Source organism: Pteropus medius, unplaced genomic scaffold (assembly GCF_902729225.1).
Source record: "Pteropus medius unplaced genomic scaffold, Ma_sr-lr_union100, whole genome shotgun sequence".
Lineage (NCBI taxonomy): Eukaryota > Metazoa > Chordata > Mammalia > Chiroptera > Pteropodidae > Pteropus > Pteropus medius.
Genome location: NW_024342470.1, coordinates 3044591 through 3059154, shown reverse-complemented (window position 1 = coordinate 3059154; position 14564 = coordinate 3044591).

The window sequence follows — 14564 nt, the reverse complement described above, 5'->3', positions numbered from 1 at the left end:
TTGCTTACATAGCACCTAAGAGTAACCTGTACTTGGTTTGGGGGGAGCCTCAGCAGACAGTAATAAACCGTATTGCTGAACTTGACAGACCCTTTGATGTCTTTAATCTACCTCCTGTTTTTCCAAGAAGGGTGGTGGGTAGAACCAATAATTGTGTCCTATTTGAGTCAGAGAAGTTGGCCCTTCCTGTATTCTAGTAGGCTCTTTACTGAAATTCTAACGTAGGAAATGATTTATAGCTCTCGGTGGGTATTATGAGTACAATGAAATGAAGCAGAGACTTATGTAAACACTAGATAAAAGAGAACTTTAAGAGACTGACTTTGCTAGGCTATAGAAATGAGCTATAAATTGCCTTATTCCTAGTTTGCTACCCAACCCTCCCTACCAAGGGGGAGAACTGATTTTTTAACCTGGCAAATGAGGCATATGGTTAGAGAAGTAGATCTTTGCTTCAGTTTACAGCCAGAGTTCCACTTCAGCCAGAGAATTCTTAGACCTTACGTTTTAAAACTGATGTGCAGTGTTTGTCACTGATTGCAAGTCAAGCTTCATCCACTCCAGTGCTTCAGGGATGACTCATATCCCATCTTGTTCCACACTGTGGAATAATATTTGTATATACTCAGTATGGATATCCTTATGTGGATAACTGCTTTTATCGGAGTACAAATATGTGGTGACTTAAGAACTGTATCTGTACTGTCCCTTTGAATTGTCTATTCGTTTTGACAGTTGGTTTTTTTCCATTCTCAAACAGGCTGTACTCAGACACCAAAGCTTTCTCAAAATCAATAACCAGCTATATCCAGTAGGCTTTCATTATTCTGAAGGCAACATGTGACCATAAATGAATCTTTGAGACTGTTCACTTCTTCCCAGGACACCTAATTTTCTTTCTACTAACTGGCTATTTTCAATTTCCAATTGCAAATGCCTGATCTCAAAAAACTTGGTTGACTCAATCCCTGCATCTAGTCTATAAGTCATGCTGACTCCCGTAAAAACAAATCGGACAACTCCCCTCTGCCACTCATTTCTAGATGCCACAATAGTCTTAACTAGATTCTCTGTTTAGCCCCTCCTCTACTTTTAGTCTCAGGAGCCAGAGGAAGAGGAATCCTTTTAAACAACAAAATGCTTGTCAAAATCCACCAATGGCCTACCACCTAGTTAGATTTTTAAGTCAAAATATTAAATTTGGTCTACACAGCCCTACATCTGATTTAGTCTCCTCTGCTCCCTGTCTTTACTCCACACTGACCTAATATCCTGTGTCACCCTTGCTCATTCTGCTCCCACCACACTGGCCTTGAGGTTCCTGGGATATGCCAAGCATTGGAGGATTTCTGTTCCTACTTACCCTTGGATAACTAACTGGATGACTGGTTAGCTGCTTCATCAGATCTTGGCTCAAATGTCATGTTCATTAGTAAGGTTTCCACTGTCTATATCCTATTTAAAATGTAACCCCGAACACATACTCCCCCATCCGTCTCCTTATTTAGATATCTCCATGTCTACCGTTATTATGAGACCTACTGCATATTTACATCTGACTCCCTCCAGAATGTGAAGAGATTGAAAATTTTGACTTTCGTTCACTACTGTATCCCCAGCACCTATAACAGTGCCTAGCATGCCGTAAACTCAAATTATTGTTGAACCGAATTACAAATCAATAAAATCCTACGTGGCATGATCTGTACATAGAAGAAAAGTAGAACTCAGACATGAGTGCTAGAGGTAGGATTCATCCCTACCACTTATTAGTGTGATCTGAGGCAAGATACAGCATTTCTCTGAGTATTGATTTCTTTTGAAAATGGAGCTAATGATTAAGGATTGCCATGAGAACTGAATAAGATATGTCAGTTACTAGCAGAGAGCCTCGCACATAGTAGTCCTTCAATATATGTGAATTCAAATCTCCGTAGCTTTTCCAAGACTTCTCTCAGAACTGCTTCCATCCTGAGCTTCCAATCACCAGATCAATTTAATGGGCATTTCTCTATCTTATTTGACCTATCAAAAGCAACAGGTGACCTCTCTCTTTCTTATTTTCTTTTCCTCTCAGGCTTCTTCTCAGTCTCTTTTTAAGGCTCTCTCCTAGTCTAGCTTATGAATGTTCTGCCTTCCTCCCTCCACTATCACTTAACTCTTATAGCTCTAATTACCACCTATGTGCCGATGACTCTATATCTTAAATCTATATCTCTTTCCAGAATGCCAAGCTTGCACATCCCACCAGCTTGCACATTTACCTGAATGTCCCATAAGCACTTCAAACTGAATATGTCCATCACTAAACTCCCCCAAACCAATCTTTCCTCCTCTCCTGGCTCTGAATGATACCTCCATCCAAACCAAAAACATGAGTCATCCTTGACCCCCTACGTAAATTTATTCACTTGTACATTCAAAAGTGAGCGCCTCATCACTGCCAGCCTTGTGCTAGGGGCTGGGACACAGCATGAGGAAGATGACATCTTCCCCCAAAGGAGCCCACTGTACAAGAAAGGAACAGATTATGTAGGCATAGGTGATGGGCCACACTGAGGTGTGAGCAAGCTGTCACCTGAAGTAAGAGGAGGAAACATCCTGGACAATCAGATTTCAAGGAAGAGTTGCTTTCCCCACAAACATTCAAGGGAGAGCTTTTCAGGCAGAGGCAAGGAACCCAACTCTGCTTTTTCCTGGCTCTACAAAGCTCACATCTCCCACCTACTCTATATCAGAAGGACAGAGTGCCTCTAACACTTCTGAATGGGAGGACATCCTTCTTCCACTGGAAGTGGCTGTAGAGAGCAGTTTCAGATATCAGCTATGCAGTGTGGCCAGCAGGACAGGGACTTACAAAGTTCTTTTCCACTTATCTCACTAGCTTTAGAGACAGCCTTCCAAGGAGTGTCCTCCAAGAAAAGCCAGAACTCTAGCCAAGGAGATGCCTGAACACAGAGCAGAAAGGAGCCGAAACAGGACACTGAGGTCACATGGACTGCCCAGACCCACAAACTTGTCCTACCCTGCCTCACCTGGAGTTATTCCAAAAGGATGGGAGAGAGCAAAGCCACCCATCAGGACACTGTCTCTCTAGCGCCCTCTGCTGGGCACCCAGGGAGAAGACCCCCCCTCCCCGCTTTGGCAGGATACAAGGGTACTTTGTCTAGTACATCTCATGGGAAACAGGACTAAGACCTATTGGACGTGCTCATCAATAGGAGAAAGGGAAAGTGAGAATTTTGGCCTCAACTTGGTCCCCCTGTCAACTGTAGACAATACAAAGATGTGATTGCTAAGCCAGTGAACCTCTGAGGACTCCTCAGTTCAGCCTGGGACATGCAGAGTCACAGACCAGAATCCCAGCTTCCCCATTACTTAGTTCCATGAGCTTAGGTCAATTGTTTCACCTCTCTAGGCTTCATTTGCCTTATCTGTGAAATAATTCTTGGTTTGCCTACCTCTTAGGATTGTTGCAAGGAGCCAGATAAGTAATGAAAACAATGTTGACAGGTGTGGGACTATGCTACAAGTCTATTCATCTCATAAAAATTTATTGAGTACCAACTATGTGCTAGGCACTATGCCAGTGCTAGGGATGTGACAATGTATGAGACAAAGGCTTTTTATGGAACAAATATTCTGGGTGACAGGAGAGAGAGAGAGAGAGTAAATAAACAAATATAGAGTATTAGGTAGTAAAAAATGCTACATGTAGATAAATAAAACAGAATGAGAGATAGAGAATGATGTGAATGCTACTTTGAATAGGGTATTCAGGGACAGCCTGATGAGGAAGTGACCTCTGAGTGAAGATCTAAATAAAGTGAGGGAGTGAACTATGCAGATAACTGGAGAAAGGGGTTCTGGGTGGAGGGGAAGCAAAGCCAAAGACCCTGAGATAAGAATGCACGTGGAGTGTTTGAAGAACCATCAGGGAGCCAGCGTGGCTGAGCAGAGAGTAGGGGCCTAACGCTGGAGAGTGACAGAGACAACAGGTAAAACTAGTCGACATAGTAAGGCCTTTGGCTTTTATTCTAAGTAGAATGGACTGTCTTTGGAGGATTACTATTATTAACAATATTAATCATTCATTAATACTATCCAGAGCTTTGCTATGGCATATTGTTATGATTATTCTAGCCATCATTTCTTGAGCATTTAATATACGGCAGTCTGGACTAGGTACATTAATCATCTCATTTAATCTTCCAACCCACCTTAAGGCAGGTACTTTATCAGAGTAAGCACCTTACCCAAGATCTTTCCTTTATTCAACAAGTTAGTAGGAACATCTGCATGTTCTTTCAGAGTGCTAGGATACTTAGCTTTAAGTCATGGGATTGTGATTCGGACTTGCGCTGCATCTCAAGAACCAGCACTTATCACTGCTATGCCAAATTGCATGTTGAGGGGACAAAAAGAAAAGGAAAGATAGCAAAGCAAGCAAAGCAAGCAAGGCAGCAAGGCAGGAAGGCAGGAAGGCAGGAAGGGATTCATCCCAGAGGCAGTGAGGTCGTCCTTCCTGGAAATGTGTACCCCAGGCTGGGTGACCACAAGAAAGTGCAGGTACCTCTGAGGGTGGGCCACAGGGCCTGAGGTGAGGAACAATCAGCTACCAGATCTCCCTGTCATAGGTCCAAAAAGATATGTTGAAGTCATAACTCCAGCTACCTGTGAACGTGACATTACTGAGAAATTAAGTCTTTGCAGGTGTAATCAAGTTAAAATGAGGTCACTAGGGTAGAACTCTGATCCAATATGATGGTGTCCTTAAAAAAGAGATGAGACACATCGAGACACACATCCAGAACACCATATGATGACAGAGGCAGAGATCACAGTGATGTCTCTACAAGCCAAGGAATGCCAAGGATTGCCAGCAATACCAGAAGCCAAGAGAAAGGCATGGAACCGACTCTCCCATAGAGCAGAGGTCCTCAACCTCTGGGCCACAGACCAGTACTAGTCTGTGGCCTGTTAGGAACCAGGCCACACAGCAGGACGTGAGCAGTGGGCAAGTGAGCAAAGCTTCATCTGTATTTGCAGCTGCTCCCCAGCTAGCATCACCACCTCAGCTCCAGCTCAGATCATCGAGCATTAGATTCGCATAAGAGTACCAGTCCCTGGTGCCAAAAAGGTTCGGGATCGTTGTCCTAGAGCCTTTAGAGGCTGACATCTTGATCTTGGACTTCAAGCATCCAGAATCATGAGAGAATAAATTTCTGTTTTTTTAAGCCACCCAAGTTGTCATACTGTTACTGCAGCTCTAGGAAACTAACCCCCATCCAGGGCCACCATGCTGCCTTCCAGGCTTCCCTCTTCCTATCTCCTGCCCAGAACCCTATAGCTGCACTACTCAGCGGGGTGCAAAAGGTGAGGGGTTTGGATGAATGAACGAACCAATAAATGAATGAATGAGTGGTGGAGCTTCATTTAGTTCTGAGAAAAATGAGCTCTTTGAAGAAAATTACTGTACCACTAATCCATTTTAGCACTAAAAAAATTAGAAAAAAAAAGTCAAAATAAAAGATATAAAGTTAATCACATTAAAATGTTCATTATTTGTAACAGCGTGACCTTCTAAGCATGATATCAAGGACAGTTCCAGATTTTGTAGGGCCTGAAGTTTATATAATTTGAGGGCCCCCTTTTAATAAAAAGGATACAAATTACAAATACAAAATTAGGTGCAGAGCCTTGGAAGAGGCCTGAGCACATTGGGGATCCCGAAACATAAGCTTCTTTCACTTTATGGAAAATTCACCTTTGCATGAAAAATAAGATCCAGAAACCATAAAGGAAAATGTTAATGGACTTATCCATTAATCTATTTGGCCCAAAACAAACAGGACAAACTAAGAAAAATATTTTCCATATACATAATAAAGGGTTAACCACAAAAGGCTCTTAACAATAAATAGGAAAAAAGGCTAATTTTTTTGAACCAAAGTGCGTGTCTGGCCCATGACATGCATTATTGCATTTGATTCTCAGAACAGTCCTGGGATGCAGACATTGTTATTTGAATTTAAATAGTAGGAAATTGGGGCTAAAGGAGATGAAGGCCACATTGAGATAAAGCCATCCTCCAGTGTCATATAGTTTGTCACTGGAAAAGCTAAGATATAGAGTCTGAAGAACTGTAAAGCTCATGTTTCCTATGAGACATGGTCAGAATTTCCAAAGGTAGGGAAAATGAAAGCAAGCATGGCAATTCATAACACAGATATTCATACAGGTTTTCATCCCCAAATTACCCCCTGAAGAAGGAGTGGCCTGACACTTTAGCTCTAACAATTTATACCCAATTGTACAAGGCCCTCTCAATTGCTCTTTTTTGCACAGCAATGTACTGTTTGGGGATGACACATTAACCTGACATGGTCCAACCAATGTTAGTTTTCAGTGTTTATGAAGCTGCCATGATGGGCTTGGTGTAAAAATCCAAACCAAAGCAAACTAAACAAAAAAAGCTCAAAGAAATTTAACACAGATTTAAGCATTATTCCTGGAAACATGACCACACACAATCTAATGAGTTAGCAAAAGTTATAAACAAACATTTTAAGGATAGCTTTAAAAACTGTACACTAAATGGAGATGGAAAATACCTACTCACTGGACAAATGGAAAGGTCAAATGTCCTGTTGGGATGCAGGTGAGCCCTTGTGGTTCCTGGTAACACTTCCAGCAGAACACAGAGTCTCAGACCTGGATCGCCAACAATGCCCTGGAAGGGAAGGGAATGGTCGTTCGAAAACCATGTTAGATGATTTGAAAAGTGGCTTGAGACCAAGACCCTGGCCAAATATTTTATGATTAATCTTAATAAACTTATTTTGTGAAATGCGAATGGAAAAAAACACTAGTTCTCAATGTTTCATTTTATACAACATGATTTTAAATGTGTTCGTAATGAAATTAATAAATTAAATATTACTAGCAGACACTAAAATACTTTGCCTATATCCCAAAAGTTTATAAATTTAAGTTAATTAAAAAACCTCTTGGGCAGCAAGAGAACTTTTACAATGGGAATGCGTTTTCGATCACGTTATATTCAGGCCACCTTATATTTGGGCATAGAAGATATTTGGGGCTCAAAACACAATTATTGCTTTATCTTTGGAAATGCTGAGCAGAGAATATTAAGTCATCAGTGTAATGTGGACACTGCATTGCTTAAATACATTGCTTTTAAAAAGCAACATTAATCACACATGCCATAAAAAGACAAGGTTGCATCCATATGCCTTATGCTCTAGCGCTACAATGTGGCAGGGACCTAGAGGAGGGGTTCCAGGAGTAATGTTGCTCCTGTCATTCTTATGGCCCCTCCCCTGTGCTCCTGAGAAAAGATGCATGCATAACCGAAGCTGCAGGACACAGTACCCATTCATGGCCCCACTCAATGCAGATGAACTTGTTACCCATCTCCTCATCATGCCTCACTTCCACCTCAGCTTACCAGAAGCCCGAGGCCCCTTGGTCATCCACCCTGGACCCTCACCCCATAATATCTCCATATTTCTCCAAATCTGTCGCAATTCCCCACCCCCTGCATTCTCCAATCTTTCTTCTACACCGTCTGAGTCCCACAGTCTATCACCAGCAAATGTCCCTGTATCTCAATCTCTCTGAATACTCCTATCACCTTCCTACTCTGAAGGAAATTAGCTGTCTCCTGATGCCATCACTTCCCCTGCTCTCTTTCCTCTCGTGCCAATGGCCTTGGTGTGGCCAGTGTTCACCTTGCTTACCACCCATGCTTTCCATACACTTCTGTCCTTCTTTCTTCCAAGGACCCAGATGCTCTGACATTTGTGCCACCAGACCCTACTACCTCTCTGATATGTTCACTTTCCTGATCTTCAATAACTATTTCACATCTTCTTTTCTCTCTAAGCCTCCTCTGACTCTTCCCTGTCCACATCCCCAACTCTCTACACCCCAGCCCTAGCTGATGAAATTGCTTTGTCAGGCCTTTCAGCAACACTGAAAAAATTATGGGTGTTCCCCCAGCAAGGGTGTGTATATAACAATATACAACCTTGGTATTCAAAGTGTAGTCTTTGGGCTAGTACCCCCTGGGAGCTTATTAGAAATGCAAAATATCAGACTCACTCCACTCCAGACCCACTGGATCAGAATCCCTAGGTTCTTCATTAGCCTATTAAAGTTTGACAAGCCCTGATACACAATCTAGTACAGGCTCCCTTGCTGGCCATCAAGGATTGTAGTTTGTCCCCAGCCACAGTGGTCTGGGACTCAGCTTCTATCTCACTGAGAAGATATTCTACCCATACCCCCCATATCTTCTATCAGCTTGCCAACAATGGCCCCAACACATGACTCCCTTCTTTTTACTATGGATGAAAGGTCTCAGTTCTTTCCAATGTCCAAACCCTCTTCCCATTCTCAGACTCCGTTTCCCGGGTCCAGAAAAAACTGTAAGGCACTTTTTGTCCCCATTGCAGGAAACAAGGGGCCATTGGCCAGAGCACGATGGCCATTGGGAGCACACTGCCAGCTCATGTGACAATTGAGAGCTTCAAGGTTACCTTGCATATATAGTCTGTGGACAAGATCAGCTGTTTGCAATCTGAGCTTCCAGCAGGAAGAGTCCCTGAGTCCTCCCAGAGGGTCAGAGGGGTGGAAACCTGATTTCTGTAAACCGTGGAAAAGAAGGATGCATGGTTGCAATGCCAGAAAGTTCATACTAGACCAGAAGAGGGCTGCAGGCTGCAAAATGTTAATGCTCATTAAACCAGTCCCAGCACTGGCTCTCACATAATTGATCATGGCCAAGGAATATGGTGGTACTCCCTTCCCCTACCTCCATGGCCCAAGCATGCTCCTCTGCATTGCTTCAGCTGCTACTCCAAGCTAGAAGCAGCAGGAAAGAGATAAGCGAGTATCTGCACACAGGCACAGGCACACACATGTGGGCCAGGACAGTCTAGCAGCAGGCTGAGACAGGAAATGAAGTCTCCACTTCTTTCCAGTAAAGGAAATTAGAACACTAGCTCCCATTGGAGAAATCAAAGCAGCATTGTTTCAAAGAACAAAACAGTCCAGGAGAGAACAAAGGTTTTGGCATTGATCCCTCTTCGGAGAAGATGCTATCACAGACACTCCACCCAACTCAGATGAATCCAGCCTGTCTGGAACTAAAGATCAACTTGCAATTTAATTTATTAAGATCATGCTCAAGGCTACTGATCGTTCTGTAGTTTGACTAACACTCAGTGCCTTTATAGTTGTTAAAATGAGAACAAACTCTGGTGAGCAAGAAGAATGGTTTCTAAGAAACAGCAACCTTAACAACTTACAGTGGAGAGTTTGGCAGCACATCTGCTGATGGCCACCATGTCTGTGACTCATGTCTGGACTCAGGTGCTCCTCGACTCAGAACAAATGTCTGCCATCTACAGCCCAAGTGTAAACATCACTCCAACAAAATGAATTCTTTAAAACACATTGTAAGAGAGAATGATGGAGCTACCAGAGACCCCAGTGTAGAGAGTTCAATCTTTTCCCACAACCTCATTTTTAGATAAGAAACTCAGTTTTAAGAAGAAAACATAAATTAGCACCCACTCCTTACCAAGTTTTATGCTTGATCCTTGGAAAACAGATGAAAAAGATATAATCTGTGTCCTTGAGCTCACTGTCTTGTGGGGACATACGAATAGATCATTTCGATCAATAATCTGGAGTCACTTAGGGCAGCGGTAAGGAGCCTAACGTACCTCACTTTCTATAGGAGGACATGACAATAACCAATGTTCAAATTATGACCCTGAATCATCAAAAGAGGGTTGAATACTTCACTCAGAAGTATCATATGTGGGAATGGAGAGGGGTGCAACTGAGAAAGGGTACATAGGAAGCCTCTGGGAGGGGTACAGATGTTTTATTATAAATTTTCATATTTTATTACATCACATATTCTTCTGTATGCATGACAAAAGGAGTGAAAGAACCCTGACAATACTGAATCTTCTGATTGAACTGTACCTTCCTTTTCCCAACCTACTAGATATCCAGGATAGGACCTTTCTTTATTGTTAAATCAGTTCGAGACACTGTTTACTGTGATTTGTCACCAAAAGCATCCTAACCACAACATGACTATAGAATGTAGCATTTTTCTAACTTATTTGGCTATCAAGTTCTTTTTTTAAGGATATCTTTTGGGACTACTGTTTCATGGAAATCACTCTGGGGAACACAGAGATTAGAGATTTATTTAGGAGACAGAATTGACAAGAATTTAGTGACTTCTGGATAAGATGCTTAAAAATCCAGCTTTGCTGTCTTGCACTTGATGAGTGTTCTCTTCGCTATTTAGCTGTAGACTGCACAAACGAGTATGGATTTGCCCCCCAATGCCACAATCTAAAATCATTCACCTATGTCAAGGAAAATGCATTACAAAGTTGAGATATTTTCTAGAACTTAATATTTTCAAAACGAAAAATGTTACAATAATATTTTTGCTGTAGTAAGCAGAATAAAGAAAAGCAAAAAGCAAGTATATACATTTTATAAGCAAAAAATATAACTTATCAGTATCTTTGAAAAAAATTAGACCTCAAAAGGCAGACGTGGTTTTCAAGTTCTTGAAACAGAGAGACCTCAAGTTACTAATGCAGTTGAGGCAGATTAGACAGTATGTTTAAAATTCTCTGCAATGGAGACAACAGACCAAAACCACAAGTCATGCAGCAGAAGCAGGTGCAGTGGAGAGAATGGCCTCCAGCTGCACTGGGAACCAAAGTCTTGCCCCCCAACACACACGTGAAACCAGAGGACCGGGACATAACCAGAACTTGAACACCAGAAGCCTTTCAGAAGTGAAGGGTCTATTGTCCAGGAAGATCGAGTGCTGCTGCCTCTACCATAAATGGCCAAGCTCCAAGGTCTTTCAGTTAAAACTTGCCCCACCAGTGCTTCTGCATACCTACCCACCCCCTCACCACCCGTACCCCTCACCCGATCCCTTAAAAACCTTTAACCCAGTCTTGCGAGCAAGATAGATCTGAGGAACTATTAGGTCTCCCAACTTCTCGGTTGGCACCTTCTAGATCGATAAACATTTCCTTACTCTAAATAAATAAGATAAAATTTAAAAATAAAATAATTAAATTAAATTGAAAAATAAAATTCTCTGCAGTGACCTTGGAATGTATAGCTTAAAAGGATCTCAAACAATCTTATTTTCTAGATAGGGTACTGAGGCTGAAAAGTGAAGTATTTTGTCACGTCAATATGTCAGAGCTGGGCTAGAGGTCAGGGCCTACTGCCAGGGCCTGATACAAAGTGAGACTGATGACAGGCTGCAGTCTGTGGATTTGCTCCACCTAAATCAGAAGACACACTGAGATTAAGATGAACTTGATCTGCTGTAGCACGTACTCTGTCCTGTGTTCCTGATGGCAAGCATCACGACTGACCTGGACTGCTCTAACAAAAGACCACCAAAAGACCACCATCAAAGACCACTTTCAGGAAAAAGGTACACTGGTCTATGCTCCAAAATCTAGCTTTAGGAATCCATATTAACTCCTTTAAAAGGCCTTTTTTGCCTCTATTGGCTACCTACTCTCCCAGGGAAGTTGTTCATTAGAGAAATGAAAACAAGGATTACTTAAAAAGCTCCAAGAAAGTCATTTTTCCTGGAGATTAAAAATATTTTTCTCAAATATTTTTCTCAAAAAAAAACTAGAAAGAAGCAAAAATTCTTAAAAGAAAGAGTTATAAAAGAAGAACCCACCCAGTTCCCACTTGGTCTGAATGAGGATCAGTGAGCCCTATGAATACCACCAGGCATTCAAACTGATTCGATCCTAGGGAGGACTTTCCTGAAAACCTACATAATGCTCATCACTGAACCTGCTTTCATAATCCTTACAACAATCCTATGAGTTGCGTATATAGTCTTCTGCTATAATGGAATAGTTGCCCACTTCTGAAGCATAAAATTATTATTTTTGTTATAAAAATAATAATTCCAATGGAGAAAGTGATTTAATTATAGAGTCAGAATAACAAAGTGGTTTTCTTGCCTAAATTTAAGCAAAATTTACTTTAAAATGTAATAGCTCTAATTATGGTTGTGGTACTTGGTCTAGTTCTGAATTAACATCAAAGCCAATACAATTCACATTCTCTAATTGTGAAAGATCCAGCTGAGGCTTTCAAAACCTACAGTGTAGGAGGAATGGCTTGTTTTAGATGAGCAAAGTGGCCTAGCTAGGGAAGCAACTTGTCCAAGGTTACATGGCTTATCAGCACCACAAATTAAGACTCTATCCCGGGACTCCTGGATGTCAGAATTTCTTAACCAACTATACCTTGCTGCCTTCCGCGGCTGAAGCACCGACCCCACTAAGAAATGGAAAGCTGAGGTTCCAGCTCAAAATGGCGGCAAGGAAGAACCTGAACTCAGCTACCCCCCCACGACAAATCTACAGTCATATGGAACAATTTCCCCTGGGGGAGGAAAAAAAAATTTAAAACCAGCAGGATGACTCCCTCACATCTGCAAATAAGAAAAAACTACTTCGAAGGGGGTAGGAAAGGCTGAGAGGCAAGCTCATAAACCCGTCCTCTGGCGCAGCAACCCACAATCACGGGGGAACCCAAAACCCAGAGCTCTTCCCTGAGGAGCGAAGAGTTTCTACCCCACATCGGGCACCCCAAATGTTAAGACCTGCACCCGAGAGATGGGCCTCCAAAACATCCAGCTGTGAAAACCAAAAGGGCTGGTGCCCAGAAGACCCGTAGGGCTGTGGGGAACTGAGACACGGCTCTCAACAGACCTGCGTGCGGACGCACTCACCTCGGGGCCCAGCGCAGAGGCAGCCTTGCGGAAGAGCCCGGACTTCAAGTGAAAGAGGCTCATTTGCTAACTGTACAACGTCAGCCTAAGGGCAGGGGCCGGCTGGGGTGCGCTCTGGGGACGGAAGCTGGCGGGTGCGTCTTCGTGGACTCCGTCCGCCTTGCTAAGCCTGCAGGCGCCATCTTTTTCTCCCTCGCGGCTGCCATCTTTATGTTCCCGCCAGTGGCTGCCATCTTCCTGCTCTCTGCCGTGCTGAAGCTGCAGGCACCATCTTTTTTTCTTTTTCTTTTTGCTTATTTTGGTGGGCGCCATTTTCGCACACCCCCAGTGGCTCACTCCAGCACGGCATTATTTTCTCGCCCGCTCGCGCTCGCGCGCTCTCTCTCTCTGTCTCTCTCTTTTTCTCTCTCTCTCCTCTCTCTCCTCTCTCTCCTCTCTCCTGTCCTCCAGAGCACGGGAGAGCTTCTACACACAGCTAGTACCCTAGTGTTTACAAACACTCGTTTTGACGTGTGTGTGTGTGTGTGTGTGTGTGTGTGTTGGGGGGTTATAGCCCTTGATTCCCTGGCTCTGAAGCCAGAGGGGCTTGTGTTCCTAAGTCCCATGGAACTGTAACAATCGCACAGACAGTCTTAGCAGGCTACCGCCCCCAGGGCACTGCAGGAACAGCAGACTGAAACCCCCTGTGAAAGAGGGCTGTTTATCTAGGAGCTTTGGCCTGAGGGGAAGGGTTTTGGTTTTGCACACATCTAGGGAATCTGTGGAACTGCCCTCGGGGAACAGAGGCTGATAGACACAATGTCTACGTTCTTCCTCTAACCTGGTACAACAGTATTTCACATAGCTGTCACTCTCAGGGCACAGGACAAGGTAACAGGCCCAAGGACTCAAGTCTTTCTGTGAAAGAGGGCTATTAGTTTATCATAGGTGTTGCTTGCGGGCCTGCCTTCCAATATGTATCACGCTTTCTTTATCCATTCATCCATCGCTGGACATTTAGGTTGTTTCCATGTCTTGGCTGTTGTGACTAATGCTGCAGTGGACACAGGGGTGCAGCTATCTTTTTGAGTTAGTGTTTCCATTTTCCTTCTGATAGATACTCAGAAGTGGGATTGCTGGCTCATAAGGTAGTTCCATTTTTAATGTTTTGAGGAACCTCCGTACTGTTTTCCATTTTTCTAACTATGTATGGTGATGGATGTTAACTAGACAATGTGATCATTTTGTAATATATACAAATATCAATTCATTGAGTCACATCCCTGAAATTGTTATGTCGATTATACCTAAAAAAAAAAAAAAAAACAAAAAAACAAGAAAAGGCTAATCCTGACATGCAGGCTCTGAGTTCCCAGGGCAGTGGCAGCAGAGCAAAGGCAACAAGTCAGTCAGATTTCCTTTGTCTGACACATCATCTTCCTCAGTGGGGCATTCTCCATATCTGTCATTTCTCTCATCTCCAGCCTCCAACCGTGGCCAGAGGGAAGCTGTGCAGAAGAAACTGAAGTGACTTTTGACATGGGCAACATGGCTGGGGGAGAATATTGTTCTGCTAACCTGAGGACACACCTGAGAGAATATCAATAGTAAGGTGGAACAGCCTCCAAAATTACAAACAGAGATGTGCAGTCAAAAGTACCTGGAGCAGGAAATATTAGACAAATTACTATCAACATTAGGTTAAATCCCTCTATAAATCTCTCTCCAAGGGATC